At 53.4% G+C, this 17962-nt stretch overlaps 1 protein-coding gene across 2 annotated transcripts in view; it reads left to right on the top strand.

Moving 5' to 3' along the window:
- The first annotated feature begins 15762 nt into the window (after window positions 1-15762).
- Higd1a (HIG1 hypoxia inducible domain family member 1A) overlaps window positions 15763-17962 on the top strand; it is a 9700-nt gene continuing 7500 nt past the window's right edge. Inside the window, exon 1 of one of the 2 annotated variants that reach the window (XM_004640660.3) lies at window positions 15763-15841. The gene's annotated coding sequence lies outside the window, so the exon portion shown is untranslated. The remainder of the gene's footprint in view (window positions 15842-17962) is intronic. The other variant, XM_023700801.1, reaches the window with a different exon arrangement.

Below are 17962 nucleotides of genomic sequence, written 5' to 3'. Positions count from 1 at the left end.
CACACGCAGCCGCGCCGCCCTCTGTGGCCCGCGTCCACGCGCGGCTCTCGATCTTCTCCCCGAAATGACTGTAGGCCCGGAAGCGAAACCCTCAGCCTGACACCAGCCGGAGCAAAGGGGAAAGCCGAGCCCACGCCCTGTCAGCAAGGGTCCCGGACTTTGCAAACCAGAGCACCACAGCCCTCGCCCTGCCCGCCAGCGCCGCCGCGACGGCGGTTCGAGCCCCGCTGGGCCAGCGGCGGGAGCGACGTGCCCGGAGGGCGGGCCAGCTGGGACTCGCGTCGAGACGGGGCGATCGCCGGATGGCAGGCCTTGTGGTGCGCGCGATCCGGAGTTCTCTTTAAAGCAGTGCATACATAGCCGCACTGTAATCCCAACACTGTGGCAGGTGCGGGAGGAGGCTCTTTGGTTTAAACCGAGGACTGGCGACCAAATGATTTCGTGAGAACCTGCCTCGAGAGTTAAGACTTTACGAAGGAACTGGGCGTGATTGCGCGTACCTGTAATCCCAGCACTTTGGGGAGGCTGAAGCAAGAGGATTACCAATTTGAACTAAGCCTGGGCAAGATCTTATTTCAAAACAAGAGTGGCAGAGGTAGCTCAGTGGGAAAGCATTGGGTTAAATCTTCAGTACTGGACAGGAGAGATAGCTCAGTAGAATAAGTGCCTGCCTGGGAAGCATAGGGTCCTGAGTTCAATCCCCGGTACCCCAAAAACAAAACAACAAAATTTTCAGTACCATAAACTTGCAGAGTACAAGTTTTTAATGGTCTGGGACCAGGGCTCAGTGCAAAGGCCCTGGGGTCAATCCCAAGTATCTCTGCTGTGTAGCCACCAAGCACTTGCTGCCGTCAGAGCCTGACCAGAGGGGCACCTGTGTGTGAGATGCCTTGCTGGAACCCGGACGCAGCAGCGTGGCAGGGCTGTGGGCCTGGAAGATGGGTCTCCGCATAGGAGCTCGGCTATGGGGGTCCCAGCAGGACTGCAAACTGCTCTTCCCCGTCCCTCCTTGGCCCACTGCAGGCCACACTTCTCCACGCTGTGTCAGTGTCCCCAGGGGCTCAAACCACTGTGGGCACCTGAGCAAAGAACCACAAGCCTCCCCCAGGCATGAACCCCTGGGCTCTGCACCTCTGAGCTGCATCCCCAGCGCCCCTCCCTTTTTGAGACAGCCTCACTCAGTCACCCAGGTAGGACGTGAGGTTGAGATCCTCCTGCTCAGCCTCTCCAAGGGCTTCAGTTTGTTATGCTAATAGGTGGACCTGTGCTGCTTTCCTTTGTCTGAATTTTGTGGCACTTGATTTTGAAAGTGGTCCCAGGGCCTCCAAGGGCTGGGGCCTTCTGTTCTTCAGCCACTGTCAGTGCAGACGTTGTTGAAGGGAGCGCTGACTCGTCTTTCCAGGAACCTTGGTGCCTGCTGTTCTGCAGTAACTGCATTACCATTAAAAATGGAGATTAAAAACCATTCCAAATACAATACTCACAGACATGTAACACCAGGACCCCTGTTTTTCCACATGTTCACTTGTTTTTGAACTTGCCAAAACCTACTGGGAGATTTTTTTTTTAACACTAATAATCACAATTTGGGTATCGTGGTGCCTAACAGGTAAGTAGGGAGGCGGTACCCACAGAAATGTGGTTGTGGAGACCCCTCCTGGTCCTCATCGGGGCCCAGGCAGTTTGCATTTGTGATCCCATGGAAGTTATTGGAATCCTAGCCAGTTCCAATCTGCCACTTCCAGTGCAACCCACAACAAGAATAAAGACACTAAGGCAGCATATCTGTAGTGTGGGGAGCCCTGGGGCCCTGAGTCCACCACAAAGATGGCCATCCAGAACAATGGCCTCGACCCAGGGCTAAACCAGGTTGTATTAATTGGTGAAGAAGGGGGTGCTCAAGGATGAGTGACAGAATGGCGGGAAGTAGGCAGCGCCGTGAGCTGGGCGAGTAGGAAGCCTGAGGACACCTTTACGCAGAGAGAAGGATGCGCAGGAATAACCTGCATGACACAGCTGAGGGGGTGCGGCATTGGGGGTGCCTCAGCTATGCAGTGTACCCCTTATGCCCTGGGCAGCCAGCCCGTCTCAAGGCTCATCCGAGCGGACAGCATGGGGCACAGCTCTCCATCCTGCCCAGGCTCCCAGCTGGGGCAGAGGGGAGACTCTCCTGTCACCTTTACTTCAAAGACTTCACATCAGCACCTGGGCTGGACCGATTTGCATTGCTTAAAGCCAACTAAAGGGATAAGGAAAAGTCCTCCGCGCCAGCTCTGCACACATCAATACGTGGAGACAGGGCCAGGCTCAGCCAAGGTGGAGACCACTGCTCCTCCAAGGAGAGTTGCCCAGGTGTTCCCACAGCGGACAGGCAAATTCTCTCTGAAGACTTGGTAACTACGTAGAGAAGTTGCTGCCACACCGGATAAGGGAGCCCTGTAAACAGACACCCCGGGCAGAGGGAGACATTCACGGGACACAGCCTTAGAGCCGTGTGACTGCAGCCACCATGGGACAACAGCTCACAGCTAGGCCGCTGGGCAGGGACTGCTGGCCACTGGAGTGTGCTGGGCAGACAGCAGACCCGTTGGGCCCAGCAGGGACGAAATGTGCCCTCTGGCAGCTGATGCTGATAAGGATTTTTCAGGGCTGGAGGTGGAGCCCAGGGCCTTGGCACGAAGCCGCAGCCCCGGCCTCTTTTCATTATTTTGAAACAGGTCCTTAGTAAGATGCTAAATGGCACTACTGGGCTGCCTCCGCCTCCCAGGATGCTTAGATTACAGGTGTGTAGCACCATGGGATACGAAATGGAGGGAGAAATGTTGGACTGTCACCAGCAGGCAATTCTAGAAAGTCCATAAAAGGCTTCTTGCAGAAAAGAATTTCCCAACATCCCCCGTGAGGTTTGGCAACTTCTCCTGGGCGTGGGTAGCAGCCAAGCCTTTACCTTTCACTGCTGAAGCCTTGTCTTCCTGTTTGTTGCAAATCGATGTGTATCCAAGTGCCCTAAGGTCCGGGCCATCCCCCTGTCGCAGCCTCCCAGTGCTGGGATTTCAGGCGCCCAGCCATGCCTGGCAAGGCCTTGTCTTCTCACAGATTTCTGACTCTGTCTGCTACCTGGTAGTTTTACTTTGGATTTCTCATTTTGTTTGTTTTTGTTTGCCTGAAACATTTCAGGAAATGACAGGATCCCTCTCAGAAAACCACAGCAGCTGAGTCAAGGCTGCTACTCCTTTCCCAAGTCACAGAGAATCCAGGAACCAGAGCACTTCAGACTAGCTGGCTTTGGGGAGGTTGCCACCCCGTCCTCGCCGAGACAGGAAGACCCCAGAATGTCTGTCCGGCCTCAAGGGAGGGAGAGTGCCCCTGACTGAGGAGTCTGGGCAGAGGACCTTGGGTCCCAGAGTCCAGGCCACCAGGAGCAGCTCAGCCCTTAGTGCTGCCTGAGCAGGACAGAAAGAAAACCATGTGGGTGGGAGCAGGAACACGAGGGACTTGCGGGTCCCGCCCTGTGGGCGCTGGAGTCCGGGGGCACCGCTCTGCTCCCGGGGAGGGGGTGGGGCAGGCTGTGGCCGCCCTGCATCTTGCTGACTATGCAGAATTTAGGGGCGAGCTAGGGGCAGGACAAAAGTTAAACACAAGATTCTGACACTTGTAGGGGCTGCGCTGCAGAAGGAGGGGCTGCTTCTTCATCAGAGGCCAAAGGTGGGCACCTGCGGTTCCTTGCACATGAAAATCCACTTTCTTGGTATGCAGACACAACCTATAATGCCCCCTGCCCCCAGACTGTGGCGTGGTCATGGGGGGAGCGGAGGCCTCGGGCCACTTTGGCAGGCTGGATGAGCCCTCCACACAGAAGCGGGCGCTGTTAGCAGCTTCCAAAAAGATACCAAAAGCAGATATTAAAAGCAGAACTGTAGAGACTGGGCGTGGTGGCACACGCTTGTAATCCCAGCATTTAGGGGCTGAAAACAGGATCACTAGGAGTCTGATCTGTGTAGCGCGACCCTGTAGACCCTGTACTACAAGCAAGCAGGCAGAACTCTGAAGAGGTGCCAGGGTCAGTTTAGTAGAATACTAGAGGTGCGTAAGAGTCTGCATGTTTGGCAGTTCAAGCTCAGGTCTGCGAACAGGTGACCCGAGTCTGGGTGGCGGAGGCAGACATCCTCCACAGAAGAGGGTCGCACAGGATGTGTCCTGTGACTCCCGTCTGGCACGATGGAGAGCCAGAGCAAAGCCACGCAGCACAGGGCAGCGCGCAGGGCAAGAGGCCTGCCCCCAGCCCAAGTCCTGGCGCCGACCCATCTGCGGGGTGGAGCCGCAGGGGGAGCGGGGGAGGGAAGGGAGCTTGCCCCCGCTCCGCACTGGACACGCGGCCCTCCCCGCCCACCCCCCTCTGAGTGAGACCTTGTGGCTGCGGCCTTAGTCATCACGCAATAGGGGCCACCGCCCAGCGCCAGGAAGCAATCTTTCTTAAGCTGCCGCACCTGTGTAGACACAGCAGCGGCAATTTTCCTTGCCTGCCTTTTCCAAAAGCCCACAGGCGCCTCTTCCGGGTTTCCCTGTGTCGGTGAACGGCGTCCGCTGCACCACACCAACCTGAGGGTCCTGCCCGCCGCCCCTCACGCCCACCTCCTCTCCTAGGGCTCACCCTTCTGCCACCCTAGCCAGCCCCGTCGCCCACCGGGAGCCAGCTCAGTCTTCTCTGCCTGTCCCAGGGCATTCTGCCCTAACCCAGCTGTCAGTACGCCTGCTCATGATGACCTCGATAATGCCAGGGTCAGCCCCCGAGACACAAGCTTGGGCCACTGTGCTGTCCCCTTTACTAAATGTGCACTGCTGCAGGTGCTGTCGTCCCGCACACAACGCCCCGTCAGAGGTCATCGGAGATGACGTTATGCTCTGCCAAGCTAACCTCCTTCATCACAGCACTTCTGCTAAGAAACCTTCCTGAACCCGAAGCAGCCTCCCTAATCCTGTCTTGGTCCTGAATTGGCCCAAGGATGACTGGCCCTGGGGAATTCACCTCTCCGCCTCGCAGGGCCTTCAGGCCTCCCAGAACATTCACGCAGTCAGTCCAGGCAGAACAACGGGCTGCAGCACACTGCCCTTGGTTCCCCCAGGAGTGGCCTTCGGGTGGGCGTTCCTTATCTGAAATTGGCATGCAATAGGGGTGCCCTTTGCTTAGCTCAGTGGGATTAGAGTTTATGAGCAGAGCTTTCCTGTGCCTACTGCCTGTGCTCAGACCATCAGACCTAAGTTACCGCAAGTGTGGCAGCCAAAAGACGGTTCCCCTTTCCCTCCAGGCCTGAGCACCATGAAGTCCTAGCTGGGAGGACGGCCCCTCCCTACAGGTCAGAGTCCGAGGGAAGCTGGCACCACCTACAGAGCCGCCTGCTGCCTGGAAATCAGCTGTTCTGAGGGTTGATCCAACCCTGCACTCTGTCCCACTTTGACACTTCCCATTCTGCTTTGGAGGTGTCCTTGGGGACAACCTGTCTCATGAAGACCCCACTGAGTCCACAGAAGTCCAGGCACTCCAGGCGCCACAGCGTGGCCCATGCAACACAAAGCCTAGCAGGCTTAGGGCCCACCGGCTCCATCCATCCCTTGACCAGCAGATAGAGCTCCAGCAGGGTGGGGACCGCACTACACCTGCACAAAGACGCCTGCAACGTCAGACTCGGAATAAAGGTTTTAATGGTCGAGTCCTGGCCGAGGGACTGACGCTCACAGGAGGAAACAACCGTTTGGCAGCAGGGAGAGTGAGGAAGATCTGACACAGTGAACACAGATGCATCCAAGGAGTTGAACAGTCCCCCAGCCCAGCCCCGCGCAGGTCCCCCTCAGGTCCTCCTCCTTCCCAGGCCAGGCCACCCTCAGGCTGCACAGGAAGTCTCGGTAACCTTAAGACATCACGAGACTAATGCAAGCATCCTTGGCCTCTACAATTACAAATGCAGGCACTTGAAAAAAAATCAAATAGTACTCAAGCAGTGACCATGAGCTTCCAGACATTTATTAGTATGACGAACTGCTGCTTGGGTAATGTTGGTCACAGAGACTGCTGGACACGGATTTTCACTTTCTTCTCTAAGGGCCAGTAGTGTAGTGGTGGTTCTCGATACATGATGTCCTCTAGGGTCCCCAACACGAGGAAGACACCAACTGTTACAAAATCATGCTATTTTTTTTTTCCTGAAGTGTGTGTGCATTTTTTGGTGGACTCTATCTATGAACAAAAGTGCGGTTGGTAAGGATTTCGACAGGAAGGGAAAGATGAATAGACATGTCATAGCCAGGCATGGTGGGGCTTGCCTCTAACTCCAGCACTCTGGGAGGCTGAGGCAGGTGGATCTCAAGTTTGAGCCTGGCCTAGCCAATTCAGCAGATAAAAAGATTGTTCCACAAAAGGCATGAGGGCCAGCCAAACAGCTCAGAGGATTAAAGCACCTGCTTAGGCAGTTGCAGGGCCAGAAGTTTGATTACCTGGCCTGCCAGGCCGGCCCCGCCCCCAGGGCATGCTGAGACAGTGATTGAGACTGGGCGTGGTGGTGCATGCCTGTAATCCCAGCACTTGGGAGGCTGTAAACAGAAGGATCACTACAAATCCAATCTACGCAGGGTGTACACCCTATGCACCCTGTCCTAAAAAAAGAGAAGAAAAGAAAAAAGAAAAAGAAAAGGCATTGAGCTAAATGGGACTGTGTTTAAATCCTGCGGCTGCCTCCATGGAAGCCCCAGCAGGTCACTCCCCACGTGGAGCCCGGCCTGGGCCAGGTGGGGATCGTGGCAGTTGACACAGCATTATGTGGAGGGTATATGCTGAATGTGTAAGAGGGTGCCCAGAGAACAGCAGGCTGCTCTGCAGCCCGCATCTGCGTGTGGTACTGCTGCTCCTGCCTGGGCGCAGCCACGCCCCAAAATGAAGCAGGAGGCCAGGGGCAGCCCCTCAGGGGTCACAGCGTCCATATCCGGGCTCACCACAAGTGCGCACACAGGATGGCCCCCACCTCTGAAAGCCACCGAGGGTTGCACTGAAGCAACAGCGCATGCACCCTCCGGAGGAAGCTGCACAGCCCATGCAACTCCTGCCCACACAACCCCCGCATGCTTCCCAGACGGCCACACTGCACCTGGCCACACACTACAGGCACAAGCCCACCCTGTTCTGCTGTTATTTTAATATTTACAATCCTTAAAAAATTCTTCTGGGTGGGGCTGGTGAGATGGCTCGGTGGTCTAAAGCACCTACCTAGAACAAGCTAAGCAAAGCACAGGGACCGCGGTTCAATCCCCAGCACCACATGCCAGCCAGCCCCGCCCCCTGGTGGGCTGAGCTGGCCACACACACACACACACACACACACACAAATAAAAAAAAAATTCTTCTGGGTATCAGACGGCAAAGGTTGCCGGGTAATCTCTTTCCCAATGTTCCCTCCTGTCCCTGAGCACCCGCATGAACACAGAGTCACCAGAGGCCACCACTATGAGTGAAGTATCTGTTTGCATTATCTACTTTTCTTCTAGAGCTATAAACATAATTGCTCATTCATGGCTGGCAAAAGAGCCCATTAGCCTGGCCTTCCTGTGATTTGGATCTAATTTAGATGTCAGCTCCATTTATGAGCCCTCAATTCATTAAGCTGTCAAGACAAACAGCGGGTGCCTCCTAATCAGCATGAGGGCAGAGCAATCCAATAAAAGCCTATTTGCAGAGCTACTGAGGGTGGCGGCTCCTAGAGGAGGCCACTCAACAGAGAGGTAACAGGCCTCAAGGTCGGCATGAATCAGGCCGAGGGGACTGCAGCAGCGAGACCAAATGGTGGCAACCCGGGGGTCCTGAAGCCCGCAGTGGCCAGCACCACCTCACATGGCTGCCAACAGGAAGAACAAAAGGAGTCTGACGAGTGACGATGCACCTGGGGCACGCTTTTCAGCCACCATCAGGGCTCTTTGTGCAAACATCAGTGTGGAGGCTGACAGGGGACAGAGGCCCTCAGAGCGCCTACCGGGCAGAGGGCCTCCAGCATCAGCACCCCTCCGCTCAGTGTGGTCGCAGGCCACCTGGGCACAGCGCTGAGCTCACGGGGCTCTCCTCAGAGTACAGAGCTGCTCTAGGCCTGGAGGGGCAGCGGTTCCTTTTGACTCTGCTCAGAAGAAGGGGAAGGAGGCGCTGGGGTCAGGACACACCCAGGTTTCACGTCTGGATGGGATGGGTAGCTGATCTTCATCCACACCAGGGAATGCATAGGCACTGGGCAGAGGGGGTGTGCCAAGCGAGGCAGCGCAGGGCAGGGGTGATTGACACGTGGAGTCACGGGCTCAGTGTCAGTGGAACCCCCAGGTGCAGGTGTCCCACAGAGCTGAGCGGAGGTCTGGAACACAGGCTACAGCAGCGGAGGAGAATCGTGCTGCAGATGACAGTAACCACTGAAAGGCAGTGCAATGGGAAAGCAAGCAGGGAAGGGAGTGAGTGAGCAGACTCCTGGGACTTACTCCATTTAGGAGGATGAGCATTCAGAGACAGTGCAAAAGGCCACCTGGGAAAAGCAGGAGATGTGGGGGAGGGTGGAGCTCTAGGTTGAGAAAGTGACCCATGTCACTTTGGAGCACCGTCCCACACCACTGCCAGTGTGTGACAGGAGGAAGAGCCAGTGGGTGGCTGAGTGGGGGTTGGCAGAGATAAGACCTGCAGCTTTCCTCTGTGTCTGGGGAAAAGAAAACAGCACAAATCTAGAGAAGGATCTAGGAAAGGAACTTTTTTGGTGGAATGGTGCAGGAAGCCTACGGCGAGATGAGAGGCAGACACTACGGATGAGCGCAGGAAGCTGATGCCTCAGGTGGCTAGAAATGACAGCATCCCCACCGGGGAATCTGGCTGGCACTCAGAGGCAGGCCGCTGCTCAGGACCAGAAGAAATGCCCACTGCAGCTGCAGGGACGAGGGCAGGAGCCCACGGACAGAAGTTCTCAACACACTCGGTGCTGGGGTGAGCCGCGATGCTGGGGATGGCAGGCGGGCTGATGGGAAGAGGCTGGAAACCTGAAGGTCTGAAGAAGAAAGGGAGAGGCTTTCCTGAAGCTGTGCTGCTGGGTGCAGCTTAGAAGCAGGGAGGCAAGAGCAAGGCGCTGGTTTGGAGGGAACTAGCCTGTGCTGAAACTGTCACATCCCAGCCGCTGTCCCTGGAGTCTTACAGGGTAATCCAACTACCCGCACAATCCCAGGAGGCCCTTATCTATTAATGTGCCCATTTTGTTGATAGGAAGGTGGAGGTTCCAGAAAGCTAAGTGACTCCGCAAAGCCACGATGCTCCTGAGGGTTTCAGCTGACTCAAAGCACGGTGGCCATGCCGGTGCCCACACCAGCCCCTTTCCACGCCTTTTCCACACCACCCTTTTTCTTACTGGTACTTGTTAAGTCCTCTACTGCCCAGAACAACAGTAACAAATCATACTGAGGGCAGCAGTGGAACAAGCTGAGATGTTAGGGGGTATTTTTGCTCATTGCTGCATAAACACATAAATCCTACTGTCACTTCGGTTCCTAATGGAAAAATAGTCTACATGCTTGGTTGAAATTGTGACATAAAAGTGTGAGATTATGGAAACTGAATGAATAAACTCCAGGGCTGGGGATTATAGCTCAGGGGTAAAGCCCTCGCCGAGCAGGCACAAAGCCCTGGGTCCTCCCTAGTACCACTGTACTACACACACACACACACACACACACACACACACACACCACACTTTTTTTTTTTCTCTCTCTCTCTCTCTCTCTCTCTCTCTCTCTCTCTCTCTCTCTCTCTCTCTCTCTCTCTTGTTTTTTTGCAGAACCAGGGATTGAACTCAGGCTCCTGCTCTTGCCAGGCAAGCACTTATTCTACTGAGCCATCTCCCTGGCCTCTAACACTTTGGTTTTCTGTTTTTGTTTTTGTATTTTAGGGAAGGGTCTATAGCATGTTCAGGGTCTCACTACTAGATCCTACTCATAATGATCTGCCTGTTTACAGCCTTCCAAGAGCTGGGATTACAGGCGCACGCCACCATGCCCAGTCTCAACTGCCATCTCAGCGCGCCCCTGGGATGGAGCCAGCTCAGCAGGCCTGGGGATTAAACCCCCTGCCCCTGCCCCTGCTTGCAGGCCCTTTAAGGCACTGAGCTATTTGGCCGGCCACACACACACAGGTAAACTCTGCTTTTTCTCTGCTAAACCACACTATGACATTTGCATGCACCTGGTATTTATGATTTTTATGCAAATCCTCAGTAAACAAATACGTTTAAAACACAAAACACACAGAAATGAAATTATCAACTGCATCCATGTACGAGCTGACAAGAACCTCGAGTAGCACACAGAAGCACCCTGCTCAGTGCACACAGCTCCCACTGCCAGCCAGGATTTGACGCCCCTTCACACCCCCAAGCAGTCTATCAAGTAGGCCAAACCGCTGGACAAATGAAGAAGCTGAGTCACAGCGCGTCTCCGTGATGCGCTCAGTATCACAGCCCAGGAAGCAGCAAAGTAGCTCCACAGTCTGAGCTCTGCGGCTCCCATGACAGGACCTGGCCTGGATCAGGCTGGCCTTCCCACTCCACTGCAGTCCACACCCGCCACCACGGGGCCTCAGAGGCGCTCTGCTCCAGAGAAGACCCCCAGCTGCCCAAGGCCTTTAATGAGCATGAAGGTCCTTCCAGCAGCCTGGCCAGCTTCCCATTACTCTGACTCTGCTTCTAGCTCGGCCTTTTCTTTTCCCACTCCCTGTCCTCCATGAGCTAGGGCCTCACGGTCCACCTCCACTCTTCTGCCCACCGTCTTCTTTCTGAACCCCCCCCCCCACTGATTCATACGCTAGCACCCTTCGGGGCCACTCGCACCCCAACCCCAGAAGCCTCTGAAATTGCTCTTCCTACTGTGACATCTACCAGCATCTACTCCTTCTATTCTGTCTCCTACTCCCGGTAAGTCACTTCTGGGCAGGGACTTTGTCCTTAGCTTGAGTCCAGCGTAGGTAGCTGGCACAATCTACACGTGTTCAACAGTCAATCCTGGTGACACCCATGGGTGTGGAAAACCTGTGACTATTACCAATGGTCTCAAAAGATCCAACATTTCTTTAAAACAAAGATTAGTGGGAACGCTAGCTAAAGCTGGAAATTGATCCTTCGTGGGAGGGCAGGATGAGGCCTCATTGTCTAAAGCAATTAAGCTACCTCAGTCTTGAGAAAAACATCCTGCCTGCACATTGTGGGCTATCAGTCATTAGGCTACCTTGTGTCCTGCAGTTTTGTGAAGGTCTAAATAAAGGCCCCTACTGTTGCTGCGGGAGGCAGGAGCTTTGGTCCACCAGCTGACCTCAGCTATTATCTCCTCTTTATTTCTAAATTCTCTCGCTGTTTTCTCCCAGGGACCACCAAGAGACCAACAGAGCCCTACAAAAGATGCACAATTTTAAAAGAAGGACGTCAAGAAAGCCAGTGTAGTCTACAGGTGGGCCGTGGCCTAGACAGACTCTGAGTTTCGAAGTCTCTTTTCCTCGTGGTAGATGCAGCCATGTCTGAGAGTGTTACGGTTTATGTCTTCTTGTCCCCTCAAGCCCTCTGTAAGTTATGGGGCGGACGCAGCTGGAGGAGCAACAAGTAGCTTGAGGGGCGGGGCCAGGGGACGGGGCGGGGCCTGAGGACCGGGGCGGGGCCTGAGGACCGGGGCGGGGCCAGAGGACGGGGCGGGGCCTGAGGACCGGGGCGGGGCCAGAGGACTGGGAGGGGCCTGAGGACCGGGGCGGGGCCAGAGGACTGGGCGGGGCCTGAGGACCGGGGCGGGGCCGAGAGGCTTGAGCCGTTCAACAGGCTACCCTGTGGTTTCTCAGAGGCGTGGCGAGGATTGTCATCCTGGACGCGGCAGCGCCCCAGCCTCTCCTTCAGTGTCTTGAAACCTCCACTGTGAGGTTTCTTTAACCTTTCCTTCCCTCATTTTGAGTGTCGGGTATTTGTCCCAGCAACGAGAGAAGGGTAAGGCAGATAGCTCCATGGGACAGGGTCAGGGAGTTCCTCCTGCCAAGCGCGCGTCTGGGGGACACCTCAGGCGCCTTTCCTCTTGGAGGCCACAGCTGAGTTGCTCTAATACTGTGGGAAGGGTACCAAGTCATCTTTTAAGTTTTCTGCATCAATTACGTTTCCAATGACACATAGTGAGAACACAGTAATACGTCACACATTTGTTACCAGCTATAATGTATTATGGACAATATTGTGAGTTGCTTCCTGTTAACATGCTAGCAAATGCAACAGTAGAGTACTTTCCATGTCAGAACATCTTCTGAATCATCTGCTTGTTTCAGACATTGCACTTAGTAGCATTTACCAAGATTCTAGTCTCACTTACTAATGAGAAAGATAACTTCTCATACAAATAGGCAACAAAACTTCAAAAAATTTGACCTGAACTTTTCTTACTTTACTTAGGTAAAGGAGAAACTTGTTCTAGTTTACAACAATTCGTTTGTCAGAATGAGGCTGAGGCCATTACTCAAGCCACGAAAACCAAAACATCTCACTGTGGGACAAATCCCAGGGTTCCCTCCTCGTCTGGGCTTGGAAAGGAAAACAACTTGCTAACAGTATGGTAGTTGTGAGTTTTCATACTCTGGAATCTGTGAAGTACTTCAATGGTGCAGAAAGAACAACAGCGTATTGTATTAAAGTGAAAAAGGCTTTAATTTTTATTTCCAGAATTGAGGAGGCAGAGCAAATCACTGGGGAGTATTACCCACGTAAGACTTCTTAGAACAAAACTAAAACCAAGGCTGAACTGAAGCTCACTGAACAATTTTTTCCTTGCAAATGGTCCTGCTTTCATTGTTCACATTTTGTTCCAATGGCCCAGATGTTGAGTAAAAGAAAGTACAGAGCTTTACTGCAATCAAATCCAACAAAAGCAGGACTGCTCAGGACACGTGACTGTTACCAATCACTTCACCACCGCTAGCATATGAATCAAAAGAAGGCTGAAAAGCACCTACCGCTTTCATTAAAGGTTTCTAGTGTCAGCGCATGACCTGGCATGGGTCCTCAGGGGCTCGTTATTCAGAATCTGCCAGGAAGTACGCCAGCTAAACTATTCAAATTCTCAACCTCCATACCCTAAAAGGAAAAAGGACTGCGTGACCCCTAAAGTCCTTCCAATAGCCAACACAGTCTACATCTTCAGACAAAACTTAAGAGTGTGTTGTTTTGAACCATTTCTAAACATTTACACTTTGGCTCAGAGAGCAATGTTTTAAAGATGTGACTTCCTGGGAGAAACTACTCAACCCCTTAGTTTCATCACAGGGACCACAGAGGTGGTCCCATGGTGACGCCCCTGGCCGTCCCAGGGCTGTCCTGCACTAACACCCCCCAGAGTAAGGGCAGTGACGTGTCAGCCTTATTGTAATAAAGCAATGTGAAAGTGAAGCTGGTTTGTATCAACAGTTTTGTTTTTGAGCCCCGGGCTTGCTCCGTAGTTCAGGCTGGCCCTGAACTCGTGGTGATTCTTGTGCCTCAGCCTCCCGACAGCTGCGATTACAGGTCACTACAAGTCTTTTTAAATAATTTCCACAGAAGGTAGCTTTGTTTCAATGTGATTTCTAACTCACTACTTCAGATACCAAGACTTGACTGAAAGCTACACCAACTTGGTAACCAATCCCAGTAATAAAATGTTACTTTTAAACAATACATTATTTTAGAATTGAAATGTCTGTCAGTACTGTTATCTAATCTCCTGTGACATTCTTTCCTGCCTCTGCTCATGCTTCGTCCCTTAACCCAAACCAACTTTTGTCAGAAGATAAGCCTTTCTTCTCCAAAATTCACATCATTTCGAATTAGATCAGACCAATGGCGACTTTAGTACCTAACAGCATCCTCAAGATTCTGAGGGACAGGGGCACATCTTCCACGCAATCGCATACTGTGTGTACGTACACTGGGTAATACTGAGTCATGAGGCCAGTATGTATAAAAATGCAATTCATTTTTACAAATACCTCTTACACACCATGCCTCCCAATACGGAGAAGAAACAGAATTCCTAGTTTACAGTCCTGGGTCTCTGCTATTTAACAGCTACATGACATCTCTGTTTTTTATTCTTCGGGACAGGGTCTCTGTGCAGCCCAGGCGGGCCAGAGCCTGTGTTCTTGCTCGGCCTCCCGAGGGCTGGGATGACAGGCGCACACCACCCTGGCGGCTGCTCTCTTATTAGCATCCTGCCTCCACAGTCGCTCAGTGGGTGTGCACTCACTGCACAAGCTCCTCGTGGGCGCGAGCTGCCGTTGTGTACAGCCGCCAGCACCTTCCATGCCAGGCCCTGGGCTCACACTGCATGCACGTCCTTACTAACCACCACTACTGTTACCTCTGTTGATGAACGAAAAGGTCATGCTTTAGGAGGTTAAGCCCAAAGGGACGGCGAGCATGCTGCCAACCTGACTTCCACACAGGTCCGCCTGGCCCCGTACCCCCTCCTCCGGACACCAGCAAGCTGGCGAACTTGATGTATACATCCCCTTCAGCAGGGAGCATGTCCGGGTCACTGCTGCGGTAGGCTGCGTTTCCAGTAGCTAAGGACGTATGACTTCTGGTTCACCTTCGTGTTGTCCAGCCGGGCTCTTGAATTTTCATAACCCTGAAAGAGTCCCTGATCACACTTATTTAGCTCTAGAGTCCTCCAGTTATTCCAAGTCATGACTTTTCATTTACCATTATTGAGTTCCCACTGAGCACAAATCTACCATGAAGACAAAATGTGTGACTTCAAGGAATAAAAGCGACCAGTCAAGACACGGAGTTTCACATTTAAGCATCGGAGTGCGTCTACACGGTTTCTTCTTTTTCTTTTTTTTTTTTTTTTATATATATTTTAGGGAAGGGTCTACAGGGTGTTCATGGTCTCACTACTAGATCGGACTAGTAGTGATCCGCTTGTTTACAGTCTCCCAAGAGCTGTTTACAGTCTTCCAAGAGACTGGCCACCATGCCCAGTCTCAATTCGGGGGCGGAGCCGGCTCGGCAGGCCCGGGGATCCCGGATGGGAAGCCCCGGCCCCTGCGCCTGCTTGCAGGCGCTTTAATCCGCTGGGCTATTTGACCAGCCCCTACATGTATTTTAACTCAGGTGATTTTCAAATCCTGGGTCGTTGGCACTTAGTACTCACCTGCTGGCCACAGCCTCGACAGTCTGTCTTGTTTGGTTGAGATCTAAGTGAGGGACAAGTATCTCCACGGTACACTCGGGCATCTACTCCGTGATAATCAGGAGCCCGTCCCCAGAAGCTGGGTGCAGGCGAAAGGGCTGACCTTCCTCACCGGAAACCGCCCACCCGCGGCGCAGGGCGGACCCCTGCCACCAACAGCGGACTAACAGTGTGCAGACAAGGGACAGCTAGTGTGCTGTCCCCAACCTTTGAGGACCCCTCGCTCCCACGCCCTCCACGCCTGCAGCCTGCAAGGCAAGAAGGCCAGGGAAACAGGCACCTCAAGATCAGGGCCAACCTCAAGTGACCTGATGCAAACCTTACTTGCCCAGTTACCACGTCCCGCACGATCCAGAAAGGAGAGCCAGGACGTAGAGCCCCGCCCACCCGCGGCGCCCAGCCAATCCGAGACGCGCCCCGGCCGCCCCACCCAGCGCGCACACGCACGCACCGTGCGTTCGGGCCGCCCCCCACGTGCCGACCGCTGGCTTCCGATTGGCTTCCACAGGTTGGGGGCGGGGCGGGGCGAAGAGCTGCGAGCGTGGTGCGCCGGCGGAGACCAGCAAGCCGTGGAATTTGGGGTGTTGGGCGGCTTTCGGTGAGTGAGGCCCCAGGGCTTTCCGGCCCCGCCGCGGAAAGAGGCGCTGAAGGGCCCCTAGTGGGGAAGGGCCGCGCGGGGGGCGGTGCCTGGAGGAAGGGGGCGTCGCTCGAGTGGCGGGGCGCAGGCGAAGGTCGGGAGAAGCCGGGGTCGGGGGTGAAGCGGGTCGTGCGGAGACGGGACGCGGGTGCTGGGCGGACTTCGGGGCGCTCGGAGCCCTCCGGGGAGAAGGGGCAGCGATGGGCGCGAGGCCGGCAAGGTCACCGGAAGGCGGAGACGGGTCGCCTCCCCCTCGCCCCGGGGAGGTGGGGAAAGTTTCCTCCGGCCCGGCGGACTGCGGGTGGCGGGAGGGAAAGGCCCGCGCGGGGAGCCGACGCGATTGCGGTCCCCTCTGGGGAGCTGCTCGGCGCCTCCCGGGCCGGCCCCGAAAGGTACTTCCGGAAGGACCCAGGTCCCCGCCGGCGGCTCCTTGCTCCCAGTGAGGCGCGGGGGCGACCTGTGTACGAGGGGCCCTCCGGCTCTTCTGTACCCCACTGTCGCAGTGGAGGGGCTCCTTGCACTAGGTTCCGGGGTGCAGCCCCAGATTGGAAGCTGTCTCCGGGCCTAAGCAGGACTGCCATCTTTAGCAAGCCGACAGGTGACTGATGCACTAGACAGCCGCTCCTGTGGCCAAAACGTCAGGCCCTGAAGATCCTTCAGATTAGGACATCGCCAGATGCTGGTTAGATCGTTTTCCTTTTTACCTCTTCTAGGTTCCCTTGTATTTGGAAAGGTCTTAAGTGGTATGTGCAGTTTTTTTTTTTTTTTTCTTGTTGTTGTTATTTTACGTTTTATTTTTGAGACGGTCTTATGTAGGGCCAGGCTTGCCTTGAACTCACTATTTTGGCCAGGCTTGCCTTGAACACCTGCTGATCCTGTTGCCTCAGCTTCCCTAGTGTAGGGATTACAGGCGTGCGTCACCACACCCAGCTTCAGTGGTGTTTTAGCTAAGAATAATACATACTCCACAAGCTGACTTTGAACTTCATCTGGTAATCTGTGCTGTGTTTTGCATCTGATTGGCTTTCTCACAGGTGTGGCCCAGTCAGGGTGAATGAAATACTAAAGCAAAAGAGTCCACTGAACTTTAGGCGTGATTTACACCCTCTTTACTGATCCCAGACAGCGTTGTGGGCCTTATTCAGGACTGGACCTATATTTTCGGTTGAATTTATACCAGCGTCATCAGATTAACTATTTACAAATATATCAATTAAAAGAAGCTTGGATTATGTATGAGGAGAGTTGGGTTCTAAATCTACTACTCTGCCTGAGATATTTCTGGTATTGAGCAATTATATAATCCTTTAGAACCCTTTCCCTACCTGTAAAATAAAGATGTCAATAATCGTCTAGTCAGTTTGTTACTCCCAGATTACAGCATTTGAGGTTATTGACCTTGAACCTTTAAAAGACTAACACTCTGGAAAAAAAAAGACACTCTGAATTGAAATGGTTGTAAATCTCGAATATTGTGGAAACTTCTAGGTGGTAAATGAGCAATAACCAGAATTTTATATTTAAAACATACATCAAATATATGCTACATTAGAATTAGTTTATAAGATGACATATAAAGCTTAATTTGAATTTAGGGTTTCTCACAGCTGTGATACATGTTGGATGTTGTATTGTGCATCTTTACTAACTTTGTCCAGTAATGTGCATGTGATGTGTTCTGGGGCCTTTAAGGCAAATAATGGTCACCCACACCCTGATTCTGAGCTGCAGGAAACCAGGTCAGGTGGCCTACCCATAGAACTTTGATGTGTGCGACATCTCAGGTGCGGGAGGGCAAACAGATGTTCTTCTGTTCCTCCGTGTAGAGTTAAGAGATTCTTTCCGGAAAGTAGGTAAAGGCTTCGGCTGTGTGCACCTGCTGGACATTTGTATACACTTGAAACAGAGGAACAACTGGTAGTCTTAGTTTTGTAAAGACAGTTATCAAGTGATTCTTTTTTATTTTTATTTTATTTTATTTTTTTTAAATTTTTATTTATTTATTTGTGTGTGTATGTGTGTGGCCAGCTCAGCCCACCAGGGGGCAGGGCTGGCTGGCATGTGGTGCTGGGGGATTGAACC

Source organism: Octodon degus, unplaced genomic scaffold, assembly GCF_000260255.1.
Source record: "Octodon degus isolate 3935 unplaced genomic scaffold, OctDeg1.0 scaffold00126, whole genome shotgun sequence".
Lineage (NCBI taxonomy): Eukaryota > Metazoa > Chordata > Mammalia > Rodentia > Octodontidae > Octodon > Octodon degus.
Note: the sequence above shows the minus strand (reverse complement) of the source record. Positions and strands in the feature narration are given on the sequence as shown.